A 7,687-nucleotide genomic window follows, 5' to 3' on the forward strand; every position below is an offset into this window, starting at 1 on the left:
CAGCCTGGTCTACAAGAGCTAGTTCCAGGACAGGCTCCAAAACCACAGAGAAACCCTGTCTTGAAAAACCACAAAAAAAAAAAAAAAAAAAAAAAAAGACAACCTTGTGGAGGAGACTGTCCTGGCCGGCAGTGCTCCGAATGCCCTCCACACAAGGCAGGTGACACCATCTAAGCTGCTCTTTCCAGCCCACACAGTCCCTGCAGGTGACTACGAACCTATGAACTATAGCGTCCTTCAGCGGGAACGCCACAGATTACCGGCTGCAAGTCATACCCTGTAACAGGAAAACCAGCTACATGTTGGGCCCTGTGTCTATCACTCTGCCTATTCCCTATGCCTATGCTTTGGCTGTCGACTTATCCCAAGTGTCCATCCAGTTCCTCTTCAAGGGCATGAGCGTGTAGATGGCCAGCTCCCCTCCTGTTCCCATGAGAGCTACAGAGCAGAGCTCCTCAGAATGTGCTCGTCCCTCCCCTCCAGCAGACAGGTGCTCAAACAGGACAAGGAAGGGGCCACTGCCAGTGCGCTACGTCTGCCCTCTTGATCCGGAAGTGACTCCCAAGCCAAATACATGGACTTACGTGTACTGGAAGACGACCACCGCGCCTGTCTCTCTTGCCCATGTTTGGATCCACAGGAGAAGCTCAAGTATTTGCTTATGCACAGGCCCGGGTGCCTGTTGAGCCTGGGAACTTCCAGAAGCACCCAGGATCCCCTGGGGGTACAGCAGGCTAAGCACTTGGGATGGAGAGGCTGCCCGCACAGTCTAGCAGTAGGGGTGCCAGCTGGAGCTGGATGCTAGCAACACCGGCTAGCCTCGTGCTTCTTCACCACACTGCCTAAAGAGAAGCCGGGGCAATGAGAGATTTGTGTGGCCATCCCCAACATCGGCAGCACCCGCTCCAGGCCCCTAGTGCCCGTCCATGTTAAGGTGAGGTCTCTACCTTAGGCTGCACCCAAGACGCTCAGCAGAAGTTAAACTGCTCCCTCTGTTTTGGATGATTCAAGAAGGTGCACCTTTAATCCCAGCACTCTGGATACAGAGGAAGGCGAATCTCAGTGAGTTTGAGACCAGCATGGTCCACAGAGTGAGTTCCAGGACAGCCAGAGCTACACAGAGAAACCCTGTATCAAAAAACCAAAATTAATAATAATAATAATAATAATGATGAAGAAGAAGAAGAAGAAGAAGAAGAAGAAGAAGAAGAAGAAGAAGAAGAAGAAGAAGAAGAAGAAGAAGAAGAAGAAGAAGAAGAAAGGAAAAGAAGGAAAGAAAGCCAATGTATGTGACGAAGACACCATTTGCGCTGTCGGCCGCTCCATTCTCAGACTCCAGCTTTCACTCAGGTGCGTTCGCTGCTGGGGAGTCCACCTTGGAAACATCACTTGGTGCTTGTGCCATCCACCTGCAGGTCCCGCTGGTAAACTGCAGGCATCAAGGATCCTCTCTGTCCCGAAAGGACAAAGATGCCTGACAGGCATTGGGAAGAGCCCCTGTTCATTCCCAATGCCCGTGCATCCTCAGGTCCCGAGAGAGGAGGGCACTGTGCTCCAAAGAGCCATTAAAGAGCCAGAGGAGGGACCTCTGGCCTCCATGGGACCAGACACAGATGCGGTGACAGACACACATGCAGTGACAGGCACACGTGCTGTGACGGACACACGTGCGGTGACGGACACACGTGCGGTGACGGACACACGTGCGGGCTAAACACCTGTCTACATGAAATAAAATGAAAATGAAAAATATCTGCAGCCAGGTGGTAGTGGCACACACCCTTAATCCCAGCACTTGGGAGGCAGAGGCAGGCAAATCTCAGTGAGTTCCAGGTTGGCCTTCAAGGTAGAATTGCTCAGGCTGGATGTGTTAGAGCCGAGGAAATAGGATTTTCTTTGTCCCAGGGGGGTTCAGAGGAGTGGGATCCCAGCCTGGGGAATGATGTGCCACCCACACGCCATGTGGTTGCCATGATATTCTGCGTCAGCTCAGGTCCAATATAATGATTCAGTCGGTCTGCATTCTAAAACCATGAGCCAATGTAACTCTTTCCTTTCTTCCAATTGTTTTTCTTGAGCATTTGTCACAGGGACAACAAACCAGCACATAGACTCGGACTTTTACATCGTTTAAATCTTTGAGATTGTGTGCACGGTGAGGGGCATGCATGCCGTGTGCCCGTGCGGGAGTCGGAACTCCCTCCTACCACCATGTTGTAAGGATGGAATTCAAGGCGCCGGGTTTGGTAGCAGATGTTGCCATCTCTTCAGTCCCCGACTTGAAAATGTTTTACAAACATAAAAACCTTCCCAGGAAATCACACTTCAATGCCATAAAAGTGGGCGTCTGTAACGCCGTGTGTGAGTTGAAAATTCGTCCTATCATTAAAACCTATTGTAAGGGATAGGAAAACTGGGAGTGTCCTTAATGTTGAGGCCTATATAAATCAGGGAGCAGCAAACGCTACTTCTGGAGGATTCCTTTAAGAAAGCTTTCCACCAGGGGCGCTGTTTCCCAATCCTCACAAAGCTTTGCGAGGTCCCGATAAGGGCGAGGCGCTGTTCCTCATCTCAGCAGCAGATGGCGCCATGGGAACGCGGACAAGTTCCTAGACGAAGGGGCGGGAGGGGAACCGAAGGGCATCTAGGTCACTCAGAATTTTCTGACTGATGGAAAAAATGGTTATAGGGCACTGTGAGTTTGAGGCTAGCCTGATCTACATAGCGAGTTCCAGGACAGCCAGTCTTACACAGCGAGACCCTATTTTGGAAGAAGAGAAAAAAGGAGAAGAGTGGGGGCTCTACTGAAAACATGACGTCACCAGCTGCGGCTGTCAAGAATCTTCCCTCTCAGAAATTAAAAAGAGACAGGCATGGTGGCTCATGCTCATAATCCGATTACTTAGGAAGCGGAAGTAGGAGAATCTCTTCAAATTCGAGGCCAAATGAGCTAGAGCGAAACCCTGCCACCAACCTCCCCACCCCAAATATCCATTTATATATATGCAGTTGATACGCGCTGAGAAGTACCAGCTGGACCCTAGCAGCAGTGGCTGGCAGCCAGGCCAGTTTCCCCGGGCACATTCTGCCTTTGTTGATTCTGCCATTGCCTTCTGTGTGGCCTGGGAAGGACTGGGAGAAAGAAGTGGCAAAGCTAATGGAGGGAGCGCTGAAATCCACCACCCCCACCCAGCCCCTTAACGCACTGTCAGCCGAAGCCCATTGGCTGGAGCCTTACCTCAATGGTTAAGAGCACTTGCTGCTCCTGCACGTATCCCAGGCTTCATTCCCAGCACCTACATGGCAGCTCACAACCATCTGTAACCCCAGTTCCCGAGGATCCAATGTCCTCTTGAAGCCTTCACAGCCACCAAGCACGCACAGGGTGCACACACACACACACACACACACACACACACACACACATCTATGCAGGGAAAACACTAGTACACATAAAATAATAAATAAATGTTTAGAAAATTATTTTAACTTTTTTTTAATTTTATTTATTTATTTATTTATTTATTTGTTTTCGAGACAGGGTTTCTCTGTTGTTTTTGTTTTTTGTTTTTTTATTTTTTGAGACAGAGTTTCTCTGTGGTTTTGGAGCCTGTCCTGGAACTAGCTCTTGTAGACCAGGCTGGTCTCGAACTCACAGAGATTCGCGTGCCTCTGCCTCCCTAGTGCTGGGATTAAAGGCATGCGCCACCACCGCCCGGCTATTTTTATTATTTTTTATTTGTATTTTATTTCATTTGGTTTATTGAGACAGGGTTTCTCTGTGTAACAGTCCTAGCTGTCCTGGAACTCACTTTGTAAATCAGGCTGGCCTCGAAATCACAGAGATTTGCCTGCCTCTGCCTCTGTGACCAGCTGTATTTTTTTTTATTTTTATACAAGAGCTCACTTTGTAGCCCAGACTTGCCTGCCTTGAACTCCAATTGTAGCCCAGGATAGCCCTTTTCAGTCTGTCTGTCCGCCTCTACTCCCTGAGTAAAAGAAAACTTTTTAGAGCCGCAGGTTCGAGAGTGGAACACCTCCCAAAGACCCCCACCCCCACCCACCCCTTGTTTCGAGAGTGGAAGACTCGTCACCTAAACACCTCCCAAAGACCCCCACCCCCACACCACCCCTTGTTTCGAGAGTGGAAGACTCGTCACCTAAACACCTCCCAAAGACCTAGCCCCTACCCCACCCCTCGCCGCGAGGGCGAGGATTTCATCAGTTGAGCTTTTAGAGCAAGCAGACAACACAACCACAGCGAGTGCTATGGAAGCCAAAGGAAAACCTGAAATCTTAGAATTTAGGAGGTTGAAGCGGGATAATCTCAAATTCAAGTCTAGCCAGGATAATTTAATGAAATCCTGAAAGAAAAGAAACAAGGAGAGGAAAGGAAGAAGGAGGGAAAAGGTGAGGTGTGCTACTTTAATCTCAGCGCCTTGGAGACAGAGCAGAAGGATTTCTGTGAGTTCAAGGCAAGCATTGTCTACACGGAGAGTTTTAGGTCAGCCAGAGCTACATAGAGAGATTCCATCTCAACAAAAAAAAAAAAGAAAGAAAGAAAGAAGAAGGAAAAAAGGAAGAAAGAAAAAAAAGAAGGAAAGGAGATATAACTTATAAATAAGGTGGCCATATTGAAATATAGCAATATTTTTCAATGGGTAACAGGTAAACTTTTCCATTTGCAGGGTTATACTAAATAAATCAATATTTTGTGTGTTATAAAGAACCAAGGGCATACAAGCTCTGCAGCCCTAAAAATATCCCCGCAGACAAAGCTTTATAGTTTATTTAATGAAGTAAAATTTGACAGTCTGATGACATTAGCCTCCTAGGCCCCCACTTAGGAGGCTTATTATCTCAGGCCTGACAAGGATTAATTAATAATGTCTTAATGGTCCTGACAGGAAGCATGCTGGTCAGGGGGTTTTCTGGGAAGATAATTAAAACTATGGGAAAAAAGAAAAAAAAAAAGCAGAAACCAACTTTATCTGTCTCAGCGTTAAGCGCCAGTCCTTGGGACTGCAGGCGGGCTCCGTGACAGAGAGCTTGCCTGGCATTCTCGAGGCCCTGGGTAATGCCCAGGACTGCAGACTTCGTCTCCAGGAGAGACAGGCATGTCTTCAGTACTGGATATAATAGACTTCGCAGGTTTTCTTTTGTTTGACACAGTCCCGTGTAGCCCAGGCTGGCCTGTAATCCTCTTCCGCGGCTTCCCACGTGCTGTAACTTACAAGCCTGCACCACCAGGCCCAGCTAGACGGCATGTATTCAGTCTGTACTGTACATGCAGTGGTCAGTGTTGGTGGGGGACGGGGCTGCAGTGTGGCTGAACAACAACATAAAACGGTAAAGACAAGGGTCCAGGAAGAGTTCCGTGTATCTGGAAAAGTTAAAGCACTCTTGTCTCCTTCCAGCTAAGAACCTGATGCCCGAAATACTCTGTTATCGCCACCTCCACTGGAATTTTCCGTGGAGCCGGTGACAGCTCGCCCTGGAATGCTACCTAGTGAACAGAACAAGTCTCCCCTGCTTTCCTTTCCCCAAGAGTTTCTGCTTTTTCCTACTTGGGGTTTCTCAGCTACCGGCCACCGACGGAACCATCAAGCTTGACAAGATTAGGAAACTTGTCGGACTTGGCTGAGTGGTCGGAGGCTAGCCCAGCATTCGTTCATTCTCCCACACCATAGGTAACAAAATCTCCTACTGAGTGGAGATTCAGCAAGAGAGACATGGAGGGGGACAAGATGAGATTCCTACAGAACTCTGACAACAGTGCTGTTATCTGGGAGAAAAATATAACGACTGGATAGTGGGCTCTCATCCAGGAAGCCTGGAAGTGACCTTTCTCTGGGGCTGAGTGACACGTGGAAGAAAGGTCATAGCAGCCGACGTGGGACTTTTGCTGGGGAAGTTTCCTTCCTTTTAATTTTATGTTAGAAATATTTTCTAACAGAGCCTCTCCGCCAGGGCAAAGGAATCCAATCAGACCAGATTAAACCAAATTAAACGCCTGTGTTGAATAGACATCGGTCCTGGGTACAAGACAGGAGGAAGACAGAAGGAGCGCACGTGCGGACCCAAAACCACTTCCTTGTTCCGGCAAGATGTTAAATACCCTGTGGGAGTGGTCCGGCAGGCTGGGAATTGGAGTCCAAGTGGTTGGCAGGCTGGGGTGACACTTCCAACTCAATATTACACTTATTTGTTTGTTTGTTTGTTTATCGAAATAGGGTTTCTCTGGTAGCCCCGACCGTCCTGGAACACACAATATAGACCAGTCTGGCCTCGAACTCACAAAGATCCGCCTGCTTCTGCCTCCCTAGTGCTGGGATTAAAGGCGTGAGCCACCAGTTGTGCAAGAGTTTCCTTTGAGAAGCAATAGTGTTTGTATACAGGTTCTACATTCCCGGTTCTACCGGGAATGCTAGGCACGGTCTCTAGCTCTGCACCACATCCTGTACAGACCTTTTCTGGAGGATCTCGTCCAGTAATCTCTCCCTCTCTGAACAGTCCACGACTACAAAGAGCATGCTTCCTGTGTAAGGGAAACTGTCAAACTTAGATAATATTGAAGAACTATCCTTCTAGCATACTTCCTAAATAGGAAAAGAGGTTTGAAGCCAACCTGAGCTACACAGCAAGACCCTTTCGGTGGGGGAAAGAAAGGAGAAATACATTTCCAGATTTTTCCTGATCAGCTGGTCTCAGAAAACTATGCCAAAAGAATTTTTAAAAATACTTTCCCGCTGGGCGGTGGTGGGCATGTGCCTTTAATCCCAGCACTTGAAAGGCAGAGGTAAGTGAATCTCTGCAAGTTCAAGGCTAGCCTGGACTACTGCGTTCCAGGACGGCCAGGGCTACACAGAGAGACCCTGTGTGACAACAACAATAAAAAACCTCAGCAAATGTTAACTGAATGGAAAGAAAAAGAAATAAAAAGGAAGGAAGGCTAGGTGTGGTGGAGGAGAAGGCTTATCGTGGATGAAATGGAGGGCAGAGGCAGAGACATCTGGGAGAGCACAGAGTGGACGGAACCCTGAGTCCTGAGCGGAGAGGGGAATCAAGAGCAGCAGCCAGGAGGGCAGCCGGTAAAAAGGAACCAGGTAACCAAAATGGCAGGATTATACAGGGACCAGCCTCTGGGGGAAGGGCAGCCCAGTCCCTGGGTTAGAGAGGTGGGGTAAAGGGCAGGGTACACAGTCACACCCTGGAACAGGTAGAGGCCAGGACAGTGAGAAAACCTGAAGCCCGGTCCTATTTGATAAGTTAAATAGGCACCTTCGAGGCTTGTCCCAAGGGTTTTTGTTTGTTTGTTTGTTTGGGGTTTTTGTTTTTGTTTTGTTTAGTTTGTTTGTTTATTTTTCGAGACAAGATTTCTCTGCCTACCAGTCCTGGCCTCAGACTCCCAGAAATGCACTCGCTTCTGCCTCCCAAGTCCTGGGACTAAAGGCATGTGCCGCCATTGCCTAACTGTCCCAGGATTTTAACCCTAGCTAATATTATAACATTCAGCAAATTGAATATGTTATTGATCAAATCCTTATATGTCATGAAGAAAATAAAAATTTTGGGGGCTGGAGAGATGGCTTAGAGGTTAAGAGCATTGCCTGCTCTTCCAAAGGTCCAGAGTTCAATTCCCAGCAACCACATGGTGGCTCACAACCATCTGTAATGAGGTCTGGTG

Source organism: Microtus ochrogaster, unplaced genomic scaffold, assembly GCF_000317375.1.
Source record: "Microtus ochrogaster isolate Prairie Vole_2 unplaced genomic scaffold, MicOch1.0 UNK1, whole genome shotgun sequence".
Classification (NCBI taxonomy): Eukaryota; Metazoa; Chordata; class Mammalia; order Rodentia; family Cricetidae; genus Microtus; species Microtus ochrogaster.